This window comes from Balaenoptera physalus (assembly GCF_965194825.1).
Source record: "Balaenoptera physalus genome assembly, chromosome: 5".
Lineage (NCBI taxonomy): Eukaryota > Metazoa > Chordata > Mammalia > Artiodactyla > Balaenopteridae > Balaenoptera > Balaenoptera physalus.
Window position 1 is genome coordinate 73,271,347 of NC_138884.1, and position 24,479 is coordinate 73,295,825.

Consider the following 24,479-nt stretch of genomic DNA (forward strand, 5'->3'; position numbering starts at 1 on the left):
TCCTGGTGGACATGAATTTTTGGTGGACACTATTCAACCTGTTACACCATACTTTGACAAGTCCTCTCACCTCTAGGCCTCAAACATGCCATTTTGTCTTCTAGAAATCCCCTTCCCCCATTCCTTTTTTAATTTTTTATTTATTTATTTATTTATTTATGGCTGTGTTGGGTCTTCGTTTCTGTGTGAGGGCTTTCTCTAGTTGTGGCGAGCGGGGGCCACTCTTCATCGCGGTGCGCGGGCCTCTCACTATCGCGGCCTCTCTTGTTGCGGAGCACAGGCTCCAGACGCTCAGGCTCAGTAATTGTGGCTCACGGGCCCAGTTGCTCTGAGGCATGTGGGATCTTCCCAGACCAGGGCTCGAACCCGTGTCCCCTGCATTGGCAGGCAGATTCTCAACCACTGCGCCACCAGGGAAGCCCTTTTTAATTTTTTTATACAGGAGGTTCTTATTAGTTGTCCATTTTATACACATCAGTGTATACATGTCAATCCCAATCTCCCAATTCACCCCACCACCACCACCACCCCCCGCCACTTTCCCCCCTTGGTGTCCATACGTTTGTTCTCTACATTTGTGTCTCAATTTCTGCCCTGCAAACCGGTTCACCTGTACCATTTTTCTAGGTTCCACATATGTGTGTTAATATATGATATTTTTCTCTTTCTGACTTACTTCACTCTGTATGACAGTCTCTAGATCCATCCACATCACTACAAATGACCCAATTTCATTCCTTTTTATGGCTGGGTAATATTCCATTGTATATATGTGTCACATCTTCTTTATCCATTCATCTGTCGATGCGCATTTAGTTTGCTTCCATGACCTGGCTATTATAAATAGTGCTGCAATGAACACTGGGGTGCATGTATCTTTCTGAATTATGGTTTTCTCTGGGTATATGCCCAGTAGTGGGATTGCTGGGTCATATGGTAATTCTATTTTTAGTTCTTTAAGGAACCTCCATACTGTTCTCCATAGTGGCTGTATCAATTTACATTCCCACCAGCAGTGCAAGAGAGTTCCCTTTTCTCCACACCCTCTCCAGCATTTGTTGTTTGTAGATTTTCTGATGATGCTCATTCTGACTGGTGTGAGGTGATACCTCGTTGTAGTTTTGATTTGCATTTCTCTAATAACTAGTGATGTTGAGCAGCTTTTCATGTGCTTCTTGGCCATCTGTATGTCTTCTTTGGAGAAATGTCTATTTAGGTCGTCTGCCCATTTTTGGATTGGGTTGTTTGTTTTTTTAATATTGAGCTGCATGAGCTGTTTATATATTTTGGAGATCAATCCTTTGTCCGTTGATTCATTGCAAATATTTTCTCCCATTCTGAGGGTTGTCTTTTCGTCTTGTTTATGGTTTCCTTTGCTGTGCAAAAGCTTTGAAGTTTCATTAGGTCCCATTTGTTTATTTTTGTTTTTATTTCCATTACTCTAGGAGGTGGATCAAGAAAGATCTTGCTGTGATTTATGTCAAAGAGTGTTCTTCCGATGTTTTCCTCTAAGAGTTTTATACTGTCCGGTCTTACATTTAGATCTCGAATCCATTTTGAGTTTATTTTTGTGTATGGTGTTAGGGAGTGTTCTAATTTCATTCTTTTACATGTAGCTGTCCAGTTTTCCCAGCACCACTTATTGAAGAGACTGTCTTTTCTCCATTGTATATCCTTGCCTCCTTTGTCATAGATTAGTTGACCATAGGTGCGTGGGTTCAACTCTGGGCTTTCTATCCTGTACCATTGATCTATATTTCTGTTTTTGTGCCAGTACCATATTGTCTTGATTACTGTAGCTTTGTAGTATAGTCTGAAGTCAGGGAGTCTGATTCCTCCAGCTCCGTTTTTTTCCCTCAAGACTGCTTTGGCTATTCAGGGTCTTTTGTGTCTCCATACAAATTTTAAGATTTTTTGTTCTAGTTCTGTAAAAAATGCCACCAGTAATTTGATAGAGATTGCATTAAATCTGTAGATTGCTTTGGGTAGTATAGTCATTTTCACAATATTGATTCTTCCAATCCAAGAACATAGTATATCTCGCTACCTGTTGGTATCATCTTTAATTTCTTCATCAGTGTCTTATACTTTTCTGCATACAGGTCTTTTGTCTCCCTAGGTAGGTTTATTCCTAGGTATTTTATTCTTTTTATTGCAGTGGTAAATGGGAGTGTTTCCTTAATTTCTCTTTCAGATTTTTCATCATTAGTGTATAGGAATGCAAGAGATTTCTGTGCATTAATTTTGTATCCGGCAACTTTACCAAATTCATTGATTAGCTCTAGTAGTTTTCTGGTGGCATCTTTAGGATTTTCTATGTATAGTATCATGTCATCTGCAAACAGTGACAGTTTTATTTCTTCTTTACAATTTGGATTCCTTTTATTTCTTTTTCTTCTCTGATTGCCGTGGCTAGGACTTCCAAAACTATGGTGAATAACAGTCGTGAGAGTGGACATCCTTGTCTTGTTCCTGATCTTAGAGGAAATGGTTTCAGTTTTTCACCATTGAGAATGATGTTTGCTGTGGGTTTGTCGTATATGGCCTTTATTATGTTGAGTTAGGTTCCCTCTTTGCCCGCTTTCTGGAGAGTTTTTATCATAAATGGGTGTTGAATTTTGTCAGAAGCTTTTTCTGCATCTACTGTGATGATCATATGATTTTTATTCTTCACTTTGTTAATATGGTGTATCACATTGATTGATTTGCGTATATTGAAGAATCCTTGCATCCCTGGGATAAATCCCACTTGATCATGGTGTATGATCCTTTTAATGTGTTGTTGGATTCTGTTTGCTAGTATTCTGTTGAGGATTTTTGCATCTATATTCATCAGTGATATTGGTCTGTAATTTTCTTTCTTTGTGGTATCTTTGTCTGGTTTTGGTATCAGGGTGATGGTGGCTTCATAGAATGAGTTTAGGAGTGTTCCTTCCTCTGCAATTTTTTGGAATAGTTTCAGAAGGATAGGTGTTAATTCTCTCAATGTTCGATAGAATTTGCCCGTGAAGCCATCTGATCCTGGACTTTTGTTGGAAGTTTTTAAATCACAGTTTCAATTTCATTACTTGTGATTGGTCTGTTCATGTTTTCTATTTCTTCCTGGTTCAGTCTTGGAAGGTTATACCTCTCCAAGAATTTGTCCATTTCTTCCAGGTTGTCCATTTTATTGGCATACAGTTGCTTGTAGTGGTCTCTTAGGATGCTTTGTATTTCTGCGGTGTCTGTTCTAACTTTTCCTTTTTCATTTCTAATTTTATTGATTTGAGTCCTCTCCCTCTTTTTCTTGATGAGTCTGGCTAATGGTTTATCAATTTTGTTTATCTTCTCAAAGAACCAGCTTTTAGTTTTACTGTTCTTTGCTATTGTTTTCTTTGTTTCTATTTCATTTACTTCTGCTCTGATCTTTATGATTTCTTTCCTTCTGCTAACTTTGGGTTTTGTTTGTTCTTCTTTCTCTAGTTCCTTTAGGTGTAAGGTTAGATTGTTTATTTGAGATTTTTCTTGTTTCTTGAGGTAAGCTTGTAGAGCTATAAACTTCCCTCTTAGAACTGCTTTTGCTGCATCCCATAGGTTTTGGATTGTCATGTTTTCATTGTCAGTTGTCTCTAGGTATTTTTTTATTTCCTCTTTGATTTCTTCAGTGATCTCTTGGTTATTTAGTAACATATTGTTTAGCCTCCATGTGTTGTGTTTTTTACGTTTTTTTTCCCTGTAATTCATTTTTAATCTCATAGCATTGTGGTCAGAAAAGATGCTTGATATGATTTCAATTTTCTTAAATTTACTGAGGCTTGATCTGTGACCCAAGATGTGATCTATCCTGGAGAATGTTCTGTGCGCACTTCAGAAGAAAGTTTAATCTGCTGTTTTTGGATGAAATGTCCTATAAATATAAATTAAATCTATCTGGTCTATTGTGTCATTTAAAGCTTGTTTTTCCTTAATAATTTTCTGTTTGGATGATCTGTCCATTGGTGTAAGTGAGGTGTTAAAGTCCCCCACTATTACTGTGTTACTGTCGATTTCTTCTTTTATAGCTGTTAGCAGTTGCCTTATGTATTGAGGTGCTCCTATGTTGGGTGCGTATATATTTATAATTGTTATATCTTCTTCTTGGATTGATCCCCTGATCATTATGTAGTGTCCTTCCTTGTGTCTTGTAACATTCTTTATTTTAAAGTGTATTTTATCTGATATGAGTATTACTACTCCACCTTTCTTTTGATTTCCATTTGCATGGAATATCTTTTTCCATTCCCTCACTTTCAGTCTGTCTGTGTCCCTAGGTATGAAGTGGGTCTCTTGTAGGCAGCATATATATGATTCTTGTTTTTGTATCCATTCAGCCAGTCTGTGTCTTTTGGCTGGAGCATTTAATCCATTCACGTTTAAGGTAATTATTGATATGTATGTTCCTATTACCATTTTCTTAATTGTTTTGGGTTTGTTTTTGTAGGTCCTTTTCTTCTCTTGTGTTTCCCACTTAGAGAAGTTCCTTTAGCATTTGTTGTAGAGCTGGTTTGGTGGTGCTGAATTCTCTTAGCTTTTGCTTGTCTGTAAGCTTTTGATTTCTCCATCGAATCTGAATGAGATCCTTGCCGGGTAGAGTAATCTTGGTTGTAGGTTCTTCCCTTTCATCACTTTAAGTATATCATGCCACTCCCTTCTGGCTTGTAGAGTTTCTGCTGAGAAATCAGCTGTTAACCTTATAGGAGTTCCTTTGTATGTTATTTGTTGTTTTTCCCTTGCTGCTCTCAATAATTTTTCTTTGTCTTTAATTTTTGCCAATTTCATTATTATGTGTCTTGGTGTGGTTCTCCTTGGGTTTATCCTGTATGGGACTCTCTGTGCTTCCTGGACTTGGGTGGCTATTTCCTTTCCCATGTTAGGGAAGTTTTCGACTATAATCTCTTCAAATATTTTCTCAGGTCCTTTCTCTCTCTCTTCTCCTTCTGGGACCCTTATAATGCAAATGTTGTTGCATTTAATGTTGTCCCAGAGGTCTCTTAGGCTGTCTTCATTTCTTTTCATTCTTTTTTCTTTATTCTGTTCCACAGCAGTGAATTCCACCATTCTGTCTTCCAGATCACTTATCCGTTCTTCTGCCTCAGTTATTCTGCTATGGATTCCTTCTAGTGTATTTTTCATTTCAATTATTGTACTGTTCATCTCTGTTTGTTTGTTCTTTAATTCTTCTAGATCTTTGTTAAACATTTCTTGCATCTTCTAGATCTTTGCCTCCATTCTTTTTCCGAGGTCCTGGATCATCTTCACTATCATTTTTCTGAATTCTTTTTCTGGAAGGTTGCTGATCTCCACTTCATTTAGTTGTTTTCCTGGGGTTTTATCTTGTTCCTTCATCTGGTACATAGCCCTCTGCCTTTCCATCTTGTCTGTCTTTCTGTGAATGTGATTTTTGTTCCACAGGCTGCAGGATTGTAGTTCTTCTTGCTTCTGCTGTCTGCCCTCTGGTGGATCTTCCCCCATTCTTTAACATGTTAAATTCTCACATCCTTCAGTACGCAGCTCAGATGTCACCTCCTCCTCACTGCATTCCCCAGCTGGGTTAGGCGCCCTTCCTGACCACTCTATCAGAGACCAGTCACTGCCTCCTAATACCACTCAGTTCACTATACTGGCACCACCTGTTTCCCTTCTGTCTCCACCACCATAGCCACTTATTCTGAAACTACTGACTGTGCCTGCACTATGCTAGGGTCTGGGGAAAAAATAAGGGCTAAGAAGTCCCTATTTTTTTTTTTTTAATGATATTCTTGTCTGCTTACATTCTTTTTATGTATGTATGTATGTATGTATGTATGGCTTTGTTGGGTCTTCGTTTCTGTGCGAGGGCTTTCTCTAGTTGTGGCAAGCGGGGGCCACTCTTCATCGCGGTGCGGGGGCCACTCTTCATCGCGGTGCGTGGGCCTTTCACTATCGCGGCCTCTCGTTGCCGAGCACAGGCTCAGTAATTGTGGCTCACGGGCCGAGTTGCTCCGCGGCATGTGGGATCTTCCCAGACTAGGGCTCGAACCCACGTCCCCTGCATTGGCAGGCAGATTCTCAACCACTGCGCCACCAGGGAAGCCCGAAGTCCCTACTTTTTGAAGGGTAGAATGTTTCAAGTCTTTCAAGGCAAGGAGCATACATTTGATTTTGAATATCCAGAGCCCAGCACACTATCAGCTGCTTTCAATGATCCATCTGTTGAATGAATTAATGAGTAAAAACTTCAGAGGGCAAAGCAAATACTAATGCATAGGATGGGACAGTTGGAGGATATAAATTTTCGTCTGGAATAAAAATTTTCAGGTAACTCAAGATACAATAAGGAAATGTACTCCCTCTTTTTTCTTTAAGCATTCAAGCAAAAATCCATTCATAGGAGGTTGGTCTACATGGTTTATAAGGTACCTTCCAACTCTAAGATCTCTTTTATTCTCCAATAGATTAAATGATGGAAAGATGATTTATTTCTTAATTTTTTCTCTTTTCCTAATGGGATTCAGAAAACCTTAAGTGCTTACGATGTACTAGACATGACATTAAGCACTTTAACTCTATTAAGCATTAATTAAATCTTCACAACAATTCATACAAAGCAAATAAAATAATAGAAGAGAACACTAGCTTATTCACCAAAGATCTGCTTCTCTTTTTCCTGGACATATAGCTAGATTACATTTCCCAGTGTCCCTGTGGTTAGGAGTGACCATATATGACTGAGTTCTAGCCAGTGGACTATAAATGGAAATGATGTGTGACACTTCCAGGCCTGATCCATTAAGATCTCCCAGGTTTGCTCCTACATTCTCCTTTCCCCTTCTAGCACGCTAGAATGGAGGTACTTCTAACACATGCATTCTCAATGGGAGCAATACTGCTCCCCAAAAGTGGAAATATTTGCTTGAGGGAGCAAAAAAAGTCTTAGATATTACAATAGCTGGTGGCTCTTCAAAGCTCAACCTGCTTGATAAAATCTTATTTCTTAATTTTAATTTCTCTCATTAGAGAGAATTTAAATTTGATTAAGTTACTTAATTTTAATTAATTGGGTTTAATTAATTTAATTTTTCTCCTTAAGGGGGAGAAAATGGAAAAACATTTGAGAAACATTTGCTCTAAAGTAACCTTGGAACCTGCATACTGGAGATGGTAGACCTTCTGTCAGCCTGGGTCTCTGAATGACTAACTGAAGGAGAGGCTCCTTGGTCACTACCAAGTACCATTAGTGAATAAAAATCAAATTTCTATTGTATTTGAACCATTATAAATTTGGGAGTCTGACACAGCAGTTAGTTCATGCTAAATATTATAAATACTATCTTACTCATTTTACACATGAGCAAAACTGAGCTCAAAGAGCACAAGCTTAAGGTCAGGACTACTGGTAAATGTTAGAACATAGATTTGAAACTTGTCTAATTCCAAAGTCTGAGCTATTGATCCTTACACTCTGTTGCTTCCCCAGCTGTTAAAACTATATATTTCCACCGAATGAGGTGATTTCCAGTCTGACCTACTGGAGAATACTGAATGCAACTTCTAGTTTGAGGATTAAAGTTATACTGTTTTTAGTTATACTTAGTTTGGTTTTTATGCATCCAAAGTTGATAAACACTTTCAGAAATCATAAGTTTAATTCAGGGTGACAAAGTTGTACTGCAGCAAGTTCCTTGAAATCAAATGTGCATAGTCATGAGATATGAAAAGTAGCATGGAAATAAATTAATACCTCTTTTGACAGACGCAAAAACAAGTTGCATCAGTTCTGGGTGAAACCCATAAAAAATTCAAGTACAGATGAGCAATTGTCAAAGGGCTGTAGAATTTGGTTTCACATGCACTAGAAAAAAATCAGGGTTTTCCCAACTGAAAATGCAAAGTCAGGATGAAGATTTCATGAGAAATCTTATCAGAAATTATTTCAGAGATTTTGCTTTTCTAAGCATCTTAAAATGTAAGATCATATTTCATACAATGATGGGCTTTGTCCTAAATTTGTGACTCTATGGTTTTCCCATAGAAATTGCATATGATGTGTCCATGTGGAAACTATTTAATTTGCATTGTCTGCAAAAAAGTATTATCAATTCATATAGAGGGCTTAAGGAGACTTTCATTACCTGTGTAAGTTCACGCATCTTTAATGTAGTGTAAGTCTTAGAATTGCTGAATTTTAAAAAAGACAGTAATAAAAAAATGTTGGCTAACAAAGCCTACTGTGGTGATAGATGGGAAGAGCATTGCTCAAAGCTTTTAAATTCTCTATATGAGCTTTATTGTGTGCCCATTTCTGATGGTCTTTAGATACACAATTGAACAGTGCTCTTCAGAGAATTTTCCTCTTTTTTGCTTCATTTTATTCCACTGCTTCTTAAATAAGTTAAATTACTGCTCTGAGACTTACATGCATCACATTCCGACCTGAAATGCAGTAAATGTGAAAAAATGGAACTATTGAATAGTAGATGAAGATTATAGGTTCTTTTAGGTGAAGGTTGGGAAAGGAATTGTCTTGTATTCTTATATATTTAAAAGGGTGCTACAGCTTTGGAACACATTTCCAGATGCAAAATTAACATCATAGAGAAACACCAGGTTCACACTTTTTATATTTAATGCCAACTCTTCTGTATGCTCTGAGTAGCCCTACCTTTTAGCATTTAAGAGATAAAGCTCTGCGTTAAATTTTCCAATTATTACCTGTCTGGTACAGTTGCAACAGGACCATATCAAGTATTTGAGTTTTACTAGGGAAACGTAATTACAGTTTGAAAAATAGTAGAAAATGCATTCCTATCACATCCTTAGTGGCAGTTGATACGCTAAAAAGAAAAACGCTTAGGGCCTAATTCATAAGAGCTTTATGCTTCATTTACATTTTTCTGTGCAGTTTACTTGGAAAAGAGCATAATGCATGTTTTTCAAGTAAAATATGCCATTTTTGGGATTCATTCAACTTGCTTTTCATTGTCCTCATTGAGGGCCAACTGTTCTTTTCTACAATCCTAACGGGCACCAGTAAATGAAGTGGGTGGAAAGCCCTCAATATTAACTAGAAGAAATGCCTAAAACTGTTGTACAGATTATTTAGAAAATTTACAGCAGTCTCCAGCAGTCAAATCTTGGAAAGCCTATTGTGCTTTTACTATGCAGACTGTTTTCCAAGCCCTTTGTATAGGATATTGGACAAATTACATGACAATACAGATATTTTTGAGGGCTGCTTAGAATTCACAAAAAGACTCTGACCATTTCCTAGCTAACCTAGGTTCTTTTACTTACTTCAGTGTTTCTCAAAACATGGCCTGTAGGTTAGCAAGTATGAGAATCAGATGAGACTCTTGTTAAAAATGTGATTTCTTAGCGATTCTAAATTTGAGGGTGGAGGCTTGGAATTTAAATTTTACAAGTTATTCAGGTGATTCTTACACAAATCTCATGATAAGCACCAGATTTTAAAACCCCATCACTGTGTTTTGGACTAAGGCAATCACAACAGAGTTTTCTTTTAGGCAGGGCCACACATTCTCATTTAGTGATCAACGATTTGTTAAACCAAATTTATCAGCTGGTGTAAGATCAACAAACATGCAGGAGGCCAAAATCACATTTGCAAGAGACAACAATTTGGTACCAAGCACAAAGTCATAACCCATGAGGGTCTAATATATGACCCTCAGTCTTTCTTGCTTCTATGTTTTCTAGGCTCTCCAAAACTGCACAAAGAAAAGACCAGGCAAAAAGCATTTATCACATTGTTCACTGATGCACTAGAAAATGAATATTGCAGACAATCAACCAGTTATTTATTCTACACACTATCAAAACAGCCAGGCCAATTTTCTTTCCCCACTGAATTCACTGAACTTACTGGGTGGTTTCGGCATCATGTTGAAACCACCATAGCCTGATAGCAGAGAAACTTTGGGACCCAACATAGTTATTCTAAGAAGGAGTTGTCTCTGCCATTTTAGAGTAACAATTTTAACATATTTAGTGGAAAAAAGCCACAGACCTTGACAGATTTAACTAAGTCTACTCCAAGTTAAAGCTGCGCACTTGACACTTCCTCATTGATTGATAAAAGAAAAACCTTACGTAGTAGGAATTCCTAAGTGTCACCCACATCTGATTTTCCTCTCCTTCCTGGCACGTAGGAAGATGCTACTTCCATCCCCAAGTAAGCAGAAATGATATGTGTCACTTCCTGGACAAAACATTTAATTGTATGAACTTCCCAGCACAGTCCCTCCCTGCTGCAATGACCAAGCAGGTACATGTTCCCAAAGGTACAGTCACAGGATAGTGAGCATTCATCATCCTGGACCACTGAGTTACCCCAGAGAGTCACCTGGATTTGCAGTCATCTTTGTAAGCAAGAAGCAAACCTTTCTTCTGGTAAGCCACTGGGATATGGGGGTTGTTTGTTACCACAGCATAACTTATCCTACCTTGGTTAACATAACACAGTGTGGTATATTAAGGCTAATATAGCTACATATTAGCCTTAGCAAAAAGAACACTCTAGACTGATACTTGGCAGAAAAGTCATGACGATCAAATAGCTCCTTCTCAAAGAACATTTCATCTTCATGTTCATTGGAATAGTATCAGTCTCTGGGTGGCAATGAAATACTTTGAAACATTTTCTGGCTCTGAGAAGCCTTTTGGGATTCAACTCAGAAGAGATTATTTTGAGGATCAAATGAGATAATGTATGCCAAAGTGTTCTGTTTACTGCATAGAGCCATACAAAGAGGAGTCAGCTTGACAAAGAGCCCATTTAGATTGTTCTGAAGTTCACACATTCTAAAGTGAGTACTCCATCATTCTGCTTTCCATTGGAGGTTTTTTGTTTTGATACTTAAAAGAGAATAAAATTTGTTGGATAAAAGGGGGTCCACATGTTATGAAATCAGAGTTACATTTCCTGTCTTGCCACTATTATCTACATTTATAGTCATGCCTTTTTTTCAAGATAAGTCTATTAAGCACTTGCTGGGAGCACAATGGGAAATGCTGTGAGGTAGAAAAGCAGAGGAAGTATCCTTTACAGGCCTCCAATTTCATTGTTAATTGCAATACAATTAACAGCTTCTAATCTCCCTCATGTTTCCACCCAAAAATACTCTAAGTAAAAGTGCTATCATTTCTGTTAAGTGCTATCTTTAGAAAAAGGTCTCATAACAATGGGGTTTGGTCAGTATCTTTAAAATCCAATTTTTATCCATGTAAATTTTTTTGAATGATGTTGTTTTTCTTTTGAAAAGTGGTAGGGATTAATTAAGCATAGATATCTGGATAAGAAAAGGTTAAAAGAAATATTAAAATCCTTAACTCACTACTAAAGCTCTAAAAAAAGAAAGAAAAGACCTTTTTAGGCTATTCTAAGAGAGAGAGAACATTATACTGTTCTCCTCTGTGTCAATTTGCCCTAAAGGGATGCTGTTTCCTGAGCTCAATAAAGGCCCTGTTTCTTCTTAGCCCTTTCAGTCTATTAATTACTGTGGTGGGTGCTTTGAGACATCGCAGCAATCATTTGTAAGATGATAGGAGCTCTCCTCACTCTGAGATGTGGGTTTTAGCCATCTAAAATTACCCAAATGAAACAGATGTTGCAAATGTGAGTCTTTATTAGAATGTCTTCTTCTCATTACCCAGCAGAAAGCTGTGTTCCTCACATTCCAGCCACACAGAGAAGGGCTGCCTTAAAAAGCTTGGGCTGAGCCTGTTGCCTCTGTCTCTTTCCATACGACCTCTGGGCATCCAAAGACATCTGGTTTGCGTCACTGACACAATACAAAAAGCCGGACCGGAAGAAGCCAACCAAGACCCAAGAACAGCATTGCCAGGTCCACTCAGTACCCAGCCCCAGCTCCTACACGTTCGTTACTCAAAGTAAATTTGCAACCTTTGCAACCAGGAGGCTAGTGACACACAAAGCTGTTTAATGAAGAACTGGGGGAAATTGACCCTTTAGCGTACTGTTAGCACTGTATGACTGGTGTTCGTGTAGTGGAACTTTCTTCTGTCTGTGGTGAGTAAATGTCCTTATAATACAAAAAAAAGGGAAAAGAAAAAAAAAAGCTATCTGGAGACAGATCCTGATAAACAATCCATACTATTTCCCTTCCTCCTATCTCTATTCCCCTGGCATGTATGCTTCATGTTCCAGAATTAATTCACTCAATAAATACTGAATGCTTTCTGTGTGCCAGACATTAGTCTGGTTACTGAGGAAACGGCAATGGAAAAGACAAAGTCCCAGTTCCCACTGCACTAATATTGTAATTGGAGACAGACAATTGTAAAAACAGATATATAATATAATGTTGGGGATACACGTGCTTAGAAGAAAATAAAGCAGGATAAAGGGAAAGAGAATAAAAGTGGCTCCAATTATCAATAGGATAATCAGGAAAAGCCTCACTAAAGAGATGATCTGAAAGATGACGTGAGGGAATGAGCCATGGGAAAACCTGGGACAAGAGTTCCAGGCAGCAGGAAGAGCAGGTATAAGGACCTGACTGTGGGAGCAAGCTTGGTGTGTTTGAGCGATAGCACAGGTATGAAGGCTGCTGGAGAAGAAGGATGAGGAAAGTTACAGGAGATGAAGCCAGAGAGGCCTTTCCACATTGGCTTATAGGCCACTAGGAGGACTTTGAATTTTGCTCTACATGTGATGGGAAACTACTGGAACGTTTGAGCAGGTGAATATATGATCTGAATTTTTTAAAGATCATTCTGGCTGCTATTTGGGAATAGTCTGATGGGGCAAAGCTAAGGAGTCTAACTGGGAAAGAGGAAAGAAATCAGAGTTCTGTTATGCACAGCATATGGGATCACATATCTTGCACACCTTCTCCAATTCCCATCATTGCCTATTTCTTTCTTTCTATAGGTTGGTACCCACCTGTGCCAGTTTGCCCCTCCACCTTAGAACTTAGAGAAACTGAGGAGGTGTGTTTGTCTAGGTCCTTCACGAATTATACTCCAAGCCTGGATTAAACATGTAAAGATTTTATTAGGGGTAATGCCTATGTGAAAGGAGATAGAGAGGGAGCTAGAGCTGGTGGGGAGAGCTGTCAGACAACAATGCAAGTCTGACACTGAGTGAAGGAGAGAGAAGAGAGAGTTGAGTGAAAGGCTCCTAGGTAGCCATGCAGTCCACCAAAAGTTCAACAAAGCCATCAGTTCTTAAGCCAGAAGTGGCCAGCAAAGGAGTCCTGTGTCTACCAGGAAGGGATCTGTATTAGTATCCCTGCCAAACTCAGTCATTGGCGGGGAGCAGTCTACAGGAAGCGCTGACTCACTGCAAAGGTAGAATAGATTCCAAAGCTCAGCAGTTGGGGCCCTCAGTCAAGAACATTCCCTTTAGTAGGACTTCTGCCAGCACACTCTAAGGCTGCCACAAAAGGTTAATGGAGAAAATGAAGGGTCAAGGGAGAACTTATTTTTTAGGATGGCAGATGACCCAGTAGAGAAGATCATAACCAAGAAGAAGAGAGAAGGGCAAATGGCAGAAGCAAATCCTTGAAAAGAGGGAAGAAAGGCAGGATCAGCTACATGAGTGGGAGTATGACCTGAGCTGGGCCTGTGCCACAGGAAGGGAAACAGAGTCTACAGCAGAGATTCAGTGGATTGGTAAGAGAGAATGAGGATGTCCTTTCCTGATCCCTTATACTTTCTTGAGGAAGTAGGGAGCAAGGCCATCAGCTAAGAGTGAGGAGTAGGGAGGGAGTAATGAAAGTATGAGGATAAAAGAAACGTGAAGTACCCATCAGGAGCTGTGGAGAGTGACTCAGCTAGGGGAATGTGGTAGAACTCTGTGGTTCACTGCCTGTACATGAATAAGAAAACACAAAAGGGTTTACTGCAGTGTAAAAAAAAGTGCTACCAAACAATAAAATAATTGTAAACTTATGAGTTACAGTTAGTGAACCACAGAACCACTGTAGCAAGAGACTTCCAACTAATCTGCATAGGCTCTGCAGCAGGACTGCTCAGGCTTGATTTTCCACAAACATGTCATATATGTCTACCCACAGTTTCATGTACCTCACAGATCATGACATAAGCACATTCACCTGGCTGGTACAGCAGTGGCAGGTAGGGGCAGCTGCATCAAAGATTTCTCTCACCTCCACTATTGAGCTGTACCCCATAGGCCTACAAGACCTGTACTTGCCCAGCTTCAAGACCAAAGAAATATCCCGTAGTCAGCAACAGAGACATCAATGGTTTAATGAATAGGGGGAGCTTACATGTCTGAAGCAAGGTCCTGGAGTGACACCCCACCGTGTGTGGCAGACAGCAGGCAGGACCTGGCAGCAGTCTTCACTCCCAGGGGCAAGGGGAGGTTACCGGTTATGGGGGGAATTTTGTCAGGTTGGCTCGTTGGTTACCAGGGATACCAGCTGAGGGGCACGCCCCTCACTGCTCCCTGGATAAGAACAATCACTAGCTGAGGCCTGGGGCAAGTATGTAGAAAGGTCAATCATGTGAGTAGGGTACAGGGGAGGCAGGCACTGGTCATGTAGGGGATGTACAGAGAGCAAGAGAACAGCCACCTTGAATGCCCTGACCATACAACCACTTGACCCAAGGGAGTGAGCTGTCCCCATTCACTCACATCCAAACTCACTTTGATATATCAGCAGGTACCTTCATGATGCCCTTGAAAGGAGATATTACCCACATGTGTCTAGAAAGGATTGGGTAAAAAGTAAAATGTCATTGCTGGTCATTGTTCAGATTTAAAGTGAGAATTCGGTGCACAGAAATGTAGGTAAGGAGGTTTGACTCAAGCATCAGTACTTTTCTTTAATCCTCCAGTAGATCCTAATGTATAGCCAGGATCAAGAACCAGTGTGCTAAAAGAGTGAAGGAAAGAAAACAATTCACTCCAAGTAGAGAAGTGAATCATATTTTTTTGTGATACACTTGAGTTGGGTCCTAAAGTAGGATTTCAGCATGGAAAATGGAGTAAAAGGAGGTTCTAAGGCTGAAGGGAAAACATGAAGATAAAAAAAAAAAAACACTCCAAGAGAGGAACATGAATGGTAAGCTTAGCAAATGCTGAGTGTTCCTTGAGGTTATGATGCCAAGCACAAGAAGGAATTTGCAGCAACATGGATGGACTTAGTATTAACATACTAAGTGAGGTAAGTCAGACAGAGAAAGACAAATATCATATGATATCACTTTTATGCGGAATCTAAACAAATGGTACAAATGAACTTATTTACAAAACAGAAACAGACTCACAGACTTCAAAGACAAACTTATGGTTACCAAAGGGGAAATGTGGGGGGCAGGGATAAATTAGGAGTTTGGGATTAACGTATACATACTACTATATATAAAATAATCAACAAGGACCTGCCATATAGCATAGGGAACTCTACTCAATATTCTGTAATAACCTATATGGAAAAAGAATCTGAAAAAGAATGGATTTATGTATATGTATAACTGAATTACTTTGTTATACACCTAAAACAAACACAACATTGTAAATCAACTATACTCCAATATAAAATTAAAATTAAATTTAAAAAAGGAGTATAATGATAGGTAAGTTCAGAGAGACGTCAGATTACCAGTGAGAGTTTCAACCTATTCCAGGCAACAGGGAGCTATTCCAAGTATTTGAGGATAGGAATGACAAGGTGATAAGACCAAGTGATCTTTCGTAAAGTCACAAAATTAAACACCAACTAGAATTCTGATCCTATAAAATCATGGGAAGTCTTGTCTAGATAATCTTTCATTTAATAAAAACACATCTTGTCTCACTGTCCCTATAATTCAGCATGTGAAGAGATTTTTTATTAGCTCTTCACTTTGAATCATTTTCCTAAATACCCCTAATTGAATTGAATTGGAGAAACACATTGGGAGTAAATGGGGTCAATAATCCTGTAGGCAAAGTGTCTGTAGGTGCAACAGACTTTATTAACTACTGTTAAAATGTGCGCTTCTAGCCTATCAATACGGACTCTGTTTAGGTCATCAAGGAAAAAACATGAAATAATCAATTTTAAAATATACATATTTCTGTGTCTTCATATGCTTTACAGCTCCAATGAAGAGTAATCATGGTTCAGGTAATACCAACCTTGGAAAATCTACAATTTATATACATACTTCTAGAATGATTTTCAGTGTTTGCATAGAATTTATGTTCTTGTTTATAATTTTTCTTCAATTAATATTAAAGTCAGTTTGTATTTTTCTTGAATATATATCATAAATGGTACAGAGAATGTAGACTGGCAACACCCCCATGGCAAATGAAGGGCAATCTTTTTTTTTTTTTCCATACAAATAACCCAAAGAAAGTTTAGTATTAGTTGTTTTGTTTGTTTTTTTAATTTTTTTTTTTTAAAGACTTTTTTTTTTTAAAGGAATTCCTTTATTTTTATTATTTATTTATTTATTTATTTATTTTTGGCTGTGTTGGGTCTTCGTTTCTGTGCAAGGGCTTTCTCTAGTTGCGGCAAGCGGGGGCCACTCTTCATCGCGGTGCGCGGGCCTCTCACTATCGCGGCCTCTCTTGTTGCGGAGCACAAGCTCCAGATGCGCAGGCTCAGTAGTTGTGGCTCACGGGCCCAGTTGCTCCTTGGCATGTGGGATCTTCCCAGACCAGGGCTCGAACCCGTGTCCCTTGCATTAGCAGGCAGATTCTCAACCACTGCGCCACCAGGGAAGCCCATGTTTTTTTAATTTTTGAATTTTATTTTATTTATTTTTTTATACAGCAGGTTCTTATTAGTCATCGATTTTATACACATCAGTGTATATATGTCAATCCCAATTGCCCAATTCATCACACCACAATCCCCACCCCCCCGCAGCTTTCCCCCCTTGCTATTCCCACTTCCCCAGTGAATCCACAAAGTGATATTTCACAGGTGGATAAAATAGGAGCTGATCATATGTGATGGATCACAAGGACTGTGTTCTATCTTCATCTTCCAGAATAAGAAGAAAAAGAAAGGGTTCAGATTTCTTTGCAAAAGATGTGGATTTAAGAGAAGCAACAGAATTTTTTTAACAGTTTTAACATGCAGTACTGAGTATAGAAGGCACTTTACATCTCCACATCAGAGCTCTGGGTAGAATAAAAAAGAGTTTCACTCTGAGCTCAGTTATTCATGGATATTATGAAAACAGGAGCTCAACTAATGAAGCCTACCTATTGTTAGTATCCTACTTTCATGATATATCTAAAAGCATTTTTACTGTTTTTAACACTATTCATCAACCAGGAACACATGAAAAGTAGTAATGCAAAGGCCTGTCTTGGAAATGGACTTGCTATCTGGAAGCGAATGGAAACACACTCAGAAGAGACACTGACAGCTCAGGATTTGGTGGGACGCAATAACGCCTGAAGGAAGAAAATCAGCTCCAGCTTTCATGCTTTATTTTTGTCAAACAGGTTTCTGGCTGATGCTCCCGGCCACTGACAGACCTCTCCTTCCTGTGCTTCCCACCTTTATCCCCAAGTACGTTCTGCCTCCTTCCCCTGGCTCTGAATCTGGCCTGCCTAGCTGAGACCAGGGCCACTGGACAGGGAATGGAACTAATTCTACCTCAACGTGTACCCAGAATGGCACTGGCATCTCCAAATGGGACAAAGCATCAGAATTCCCAGAGAAAGAAGGCCAAGGAGGGCAGACCTGTGCAAGCAACTCTGAGAAAACCATTTCTTTCTCTTTCCTTAACCTTTACACAACAGAGCCATTTATTCTGCAATATCTGGAGCTATGTCTTCTATCTTCTGTTGCTTGCGTTTCTCAAAAGGTGAATTTAGACCTTCGTCTCTGGTTCCTTTCTACTCTCCTCTCCCAGATAAGATGAAGATCAAGATCTTTCTTTCTTTCTCTCTCTCTTTTTTTTCTTTTCTAAACACAGAAAGATGAACCCAACAGGGCTTAGAGGTCCATTAAAATCCCCAGTAGCCCATTGAGTCTATAACGTACTAAGCAACTTTGATTTATGTATGGCCCAAGATGTTGCATTGGGAAAACAATGTGTGTTTTCAAAATAAACACATTTACAAAAATATATACTGGCCGATATACGTTAACCATTTTTATTGAGGTCTGTAAGCAACACACATGCCAAAAGAGACAATTTGAAAAGACCAACCAGTTGGGAAGAGGTGCTTTGCAACTCTGGTATGGATGCAGGATTTAGCAACCAAACATTGTAATTTAGGCTTTATCACCAGTCCCTTGATTAGAATCTTTTCATATTCAGATAAACAAATGTTTCGTCTCATACGAATCTTCTTATTTTTATTAATTTGAAACCATGTTTCAAAATCTTTGAATCCTGTAAATTTATCTTAGAAATTATCAGCCCTTTCATTAACCCTGAGCAAACTATTTTTTATATATATTAGGCCATATGAGATGGCCCATTAGTTGTTCTGGGTCCCTTGGAACAAAAGAGGGTGGAAAGATGGGGACCCTGGGAGGGCATGCATTAAGTGCATTGGAACATCAACTCACAGCACCCAGGTGACCCTAAAGAATACATTTGCCTACCAGATATCCTACCGAATAACGCCCAAAGAATAGGTTACATGCCCCAGGATTTATTTTAGAAGAATCCTACAGCCAAGTGCCTCTTCTCAAGGACTCCTCGGAATCCATGGATATGTTTTTGGGAAATCTTCAGGTATTATGATTATGCAGTGCATGTTTTCATTTCAATGATCTTTTAAAAAATTAATTAACTTATTTATTTATTTATTTCTGGCTGCGTTAGGTCTTCTTTGCTGCACGCGGGCTTTCTCTAGTTGCGGCGACCAGGGGCTACTCTTCATTGCGGTGCAAGGGCTTCTCATTGCGGTGGCTTCTCTTGTTGCGCAGCACGGGTTCTAGACACACAGGCTCCAGTAGTTGTGGCACGCGGGCTCAGTAGTTGTGGCTCACAGGCTCTAGAGCGCAGGCTCAGTAGTTGTGGCTCACAGGCTCTAGAGTGCAGGCTCAGTAGTTGTGGCACATGGGCTTAGTTGCTCCGCGGCACGTGGGATCTTCCCATACCAGCGATTGAACCCGTGTCCCCTGAATTGGCAGGCGGATTCTTAACCACTGTGCCACCAGGGAAGTCCCTCAATGATCTTTCAAAAACAATGTAAGCACATTCTGGATTATCTGGGTGCCCCCTTACAATTGAGTATTTCCAAGTGGGGATAACCTAAAGTGGCAGAAGTTAACTTTTAACTTTCTTGAGAAGCAGGGCTTCTCAAACCTGGGGTCCACATGTGGATGGAACTAAGCGAGCTCAGGTATGGGTGCCACTGCTGTGGTCAAAGGCTAAGGACTGACGGACAGCATTTATCTTCTTATTCTTCAATTTTGGTATGTTCCAAACTAATAGGGTCCCTCTTCAAAACATTCTTTCAAGGCCAGTGAGACTATCTCTTGTAGTCCATAATCAAAAGTCAAGGGAAATGTTCCTTAATTAATCTGCTTCCATACTGCACATTAAGCTCAGAGCAAGATACCGTGGCATTTCATTCCTGGTTCTTCATTTTATCCCCTGTTTCAGGTTTGCTCTGTCACCTGTACTGACCAGATCATAGCTACCAAACTGGCATAACCATATCCTGTGACTCAGGAGGTACTGAGAAATCCTTGCTAGCACCTAGAACAAGCTCAGAAGTGCCTTGGGCTAACAGATAACATCCCAGCAACACTTACTGGTCATCAGTATTCAGAGACTGTGGAATGAAATTCCAGTCAGAGCAAATTCATCCTGACTTATGAATTTTCTGGAGTTTATTAGGATGAACCAAACTGGGAAGATGTGATTGAAAAAAGCTTCTAATATCCCCCCACCAGAATAAAATGTGTAAGCCGGCTGAAAACAGGGAGTTGATTTCCCAGACGATTTCTTGAATTGATTTAGATGCAACCATCTCAAATCTCATACAGTTCTGATTAATACCCACTTTATCTCCCTCTGTTGCTCACTTTCTCACAGATGAATTAAATAATGCCTACCTGTGCCACCCCAAGTCCTACAGGAGCACAACCTGATTGCTCAGAAGTGGCCTATTATGGTGAGCATGGAAAGCAATCATAATAAATTATCACTTTTAACACTCTCTCTCTCTCTCTCTCTCACACACACACATACACACACACACACACACACACCACGCATTCTCCCCCCCCCCACCCCACTGCTGCCTCACAGCAGCCCTCATGCTTCGATAGGCCAATTAAGTAACATGATATACACATGCAGGTCAAAAATGAGCCATCTCTCTTCAGAGCTGCCTGCAAATCGAACAGAGCTTAATTCATTTGGTGTCAGGGGCAATTAACCCAGGTACTGTTGATATCTGACACTTTTGCGACCTTCACACACTGCAGGTAAAACCACTCTTTCCTGACCCTTCTTGTTCTCTTTCTCCCCTCTGCCACCTCTTCCTGTCTTAGCTGTTGCACGTTCCCGCTAGGTATTTCTCTTTAACCAAATCAACTCTTTGATGCATGTCTCTCTCTCACTGCTTTCTTTGTTTCTGACTTTCATGAGACATTCAGAAGAAGGAGAGCTGAGGCAATGCTGATTCCAAGAAAGTAAGAAAGAGAAAAGGAGGTGCTGCATTGTCTTCTAATCACCAGCTCAATTAGAAATTTGGCAATGTCATGCATAATATATGGAGCAAGCACTTTTAAAACTGGATTATCGGGACTTTTTTCTGATATAAAGCCAGGCAATTTTTGCAGATGCCGCTAAATGAAATAATCCTTTCTTTGGTCCTTCCCTGAGGGACACTTTCATATTATTTTATATGTTTTTTCTCTTCTTCATGAGTTTCTTTCTCCCATGTTCAGTTAAAAGATACACACCCTCAAAACTTTTTTTGTAATCTTTTGTACATTTTCTTGCCATTTTCATGAATACAATGAAAATTCATTCATTTTCTTTCACCAGCTTCTGTTTTGGTGGACTAATAATGTTGCTATTAAAAATCACCCTGGATCAAAGAAGATATTCTGAGCCTTAGATACGGAAAGAATAAAGTTTAACTGCAGCTGATAAAATAGTTGAGTGTTGTTATATCTCAGGGAGCATGTAGTAAATGTGATTAAAATCACTGTGTTGGAGAAATAGACCTTAGATACCACTCAGTCCAAACCGCTCTTTTGCACGCAAATCTGCTAAGTTTTAAGATCTTTGTACAATGGTCTAATATTCACCACACAGAGAATCCATCAACAAGGTTCCTCATGCTACTACCTTCAAAATATAACCCAAATCCAAATAATTCTCACCACCTCCACTGCGACCCACCCTGCCCAAGCCATCGCTGCAATAGCTTCATAATTAGTCTCCCTGCTTCCACATTTGCTCCCAAGTAACTATTCTCTTACAGCAGCCATAGGGATCCCTTAAAGTGTGAGCCATATCATGTTATTCTCCTACTCAAAACCCTCCAATGTCTTCCCATCACAAAATCCAAAGTCTTTTCCATTAACCAAAAGCCCGTACATCACCTGGCCCTGGCTGCCCCTCTGGTTTCATTACCTTCCTCTCTGCACCTTGCTCACTTCACTCCAATCATGCTATTCCTTAAGCACTCAAAGCATACTCCGACTCGGGCTTTGACTTACACAGTTGTCATGCAGAAGGTTCTTTCCACAGATGGTCTCGTGCCTCACTCCCTTTTTTCATTCAAATCTCTGCTCAAATGTCACCTGCTCTAGAGAGGCGTTCTCTGATTCTCTTATGTTAATAGCCACCTCACTCACATCTTCCATCTCTCTTCCTTTTCCCAGTTCAATTGGTGTCACAGAACTTTTATCTCTAACCCACATTCAATTATATACTATTATGTTTACTTACTTATGTACTGACTGCATCCCTCACTGTAAAGTGGGTGAGTAGGGTCTTTGCCTCTTTCATGCAGTGTTTTATTTCCAAAAGAGCAGGATCAGGAAGGAAGTCCCAGCCCTCAGACCTGTGGCACGGTTACAGTTCTCTGTGCATAAGGATCTAGGAGAGAAAAGTAAAGAATGTCTGTTTTTCCTTTTGTGGTTTATGAAATATCCAATCTAGAATGTTTGAGGTTTGGTATGAGGCAACCAAGGATCTAGTTTTGGCCAATTTTAAATATTAAAGGACAAAATAATATGTCCTAGGAATAAGGTCAAATATTCTAGTAGCAATCTCTCACTCTTTGTAAGATCCCCCTAGCATCATGACATGTTGTTTGTGGGAAGAGGTTAGGTATTTGTAATTTTGAAAATTATAAAATCTTTGTTAAAGTCTGTACAGGGGCATTGCTTGACTTTCATGTTGAGTAGGTGACAGTAAGGATCTCTAAGGCCTTAGAGAGGTTAAAAGTAAAGGCCAAAAGTATGTGCTCTGGAGCCAAACTGCCTGGACCCAAATCCTGGCTCAGTCACTTACATGCTATGATGGTTAATTTTATGTGTCAACCTGACTGGGCCATGGGATACCCAAATATTTGGTCAAACATTATACTGGGTGTGTCTGTGAAGGTGTTTTTGCATGAAATTGCCATTAGAATCAGTAGACCAAGTAAAGCAGATTGCTCTCCCTACTGTGGTGGGCCTCATTCAATCAGTTGAAGGCCTGAATAGAACAAAAAGGCTGGCCTTCCCATGAGTAAAAGTAACATCTCCTGCCTGATGTTCTTCAAACTGGGATATTGTTTTTTTCCAGACTATGGACTTGAACTGAAACATAAGCTCCTCCTGGGTCTTGGGCCTGCCAGCCTTCAGACTGGAACTTATACCACTAGTTCCTCTGAGTCTCCAGCTTGCCAACTGAAGATCTTGAGACTTTTCAGCCTCCATAATCACGTGAGGCAACTCCTTACAATAAATCTCTTTATACGTATATCCTATTGATTCTGTTTCTCTGAAGAACACTGACTAATACACATGCTGTTGGGATCCTTGATCATATTACTTAACTTTGCTATCTCTGTCTATAAATTGGCAATAATTAACAGCATCTATCACAGAAAATTGTTGTGAGGCATAAATAAGTTACTCTATATTAATTGTTTAAGTAGTCTCTAGCACATAGTAAGCATTATGTCAATGTTAGCTCTTACAATAATTCTTCCAACCAGGACATTTTTTTAAGAATAGTAATTTGCATGAGCCGTTTGCTCTAAGTTTATGGAAGGGGTATAGTAACTTCCATCTTAATGCACTTTAATTTACTTTACTCCAGGACCCTAGAAGATATGATGGAACATGGGATACCAATTAACAAAACAATCTCTTTCCTCTTTACCTAATTATCTGCAACAACAGAAATATCCCCCATATAGTTATTTAGACTTTGTAAACCAAAGAAAAAATATTAGGGATCAAGGTTTAAAAAGTTGTTTTCTAGGGACTTCCCTGGCAGTCCAGTGGTTAAGACTCTGTGCTTCCACTGCAGGGGATGCGGGTTCGATCCCTGTTCAGGGAGCTAAGATCCCACATGCCACATGGCATAGCCAAAAAGTAAAAAATAAATTAAAAAAATAAAAAGTTGTTTTCTAAGCAACAACAGAGTTTAAGGTTGGTATTCAAAGTCCACTTCGCAGATAATGAAGCAGGAAGAAAGGACACTGCCATAACCAAGGTCACTCAAAAGGGAGGACTGCTAACTCTGCAGCCCACTGTTTAACTCACTGAATTCATACAAGCAGCGACAAGCCAAATCTCTCTTTTAATACACTTGGTCTCTGACACCTTGAGGCCACTAGAATCCCATGTTCACTCTGAACAAAGATTCATCTCGCACTACTTCAGCCTCCCCAGGCCAGTCTGGGACTTAAGGTTTAATTAAATCCTATGGAGCTGCATTTTTGAAGGAGCTATTATCTTTAAATGATTCTGTTTTATGAGTGTCTAGGAAAAGAGGAAGGAGAGGGAAAGAAGACAGAGAGTAAGATGTGACAGAGATGAGAAAGGAAGAGTACAAATCAAGTATCTTTGATCTAAGTTGATTAGTTATGCATTTTTGCCAGCAGTAATTGAAAGACACAAGGAGAATGTGAATTACCCACGGAAAGCAATAGTGTGTGGTAGGTAGATAACCTCTCTCTATTACCTATGTCAATGGTAGAACCAAAGTGCTGACACTGCATCATGGTTTTCAAAAGGCAATTTTGGACATCACATAAAACAGTTCTTCATCCTTACAATTTACACTTAGATGCTGCAGAAATAAGTTATGGAAGCAAATCTAAGTTGAGTTTACAGTTTCAATCAAAATTTCTCTTTTCTTGTGATGTTTATTATTCATCGTATACAATGCCATTACACAATGAGGAGATTTTCAAGAATACTGTTTTTGCATTGCCCAGTGTGCCCTAGGCATGGTAAAACAGAGGTATAGCTCCTTCTGCAAAGTAAAAATTAACTATTCTTTAGCTTTTAAAGAGTGATTCTGGATGAATATATATCTAAGGG

General features: G+C 39.4%; 1 long non-coding RNA gene across 1 annotated transcript in view; it reads right to left on the reverse strand.

Moving 5' to 3' along the window:
* Positions 1–422: 422 nt before the first annotated feature.
* The window catches only part of LOC309662094, a 330,512-nt gene continuing 306,455 nt past the window's right edge, over positions 423–24,479 (reverse strand). The window contains exon 2 of the long non-coding RNA XR_014264509.1: positions 423–2,768. This is a non-coding gene — a long non-coding RNA (uncharacterized lncRNA). The remainder of the gene's footprint in view (positions 2,769–24,479) is intronic.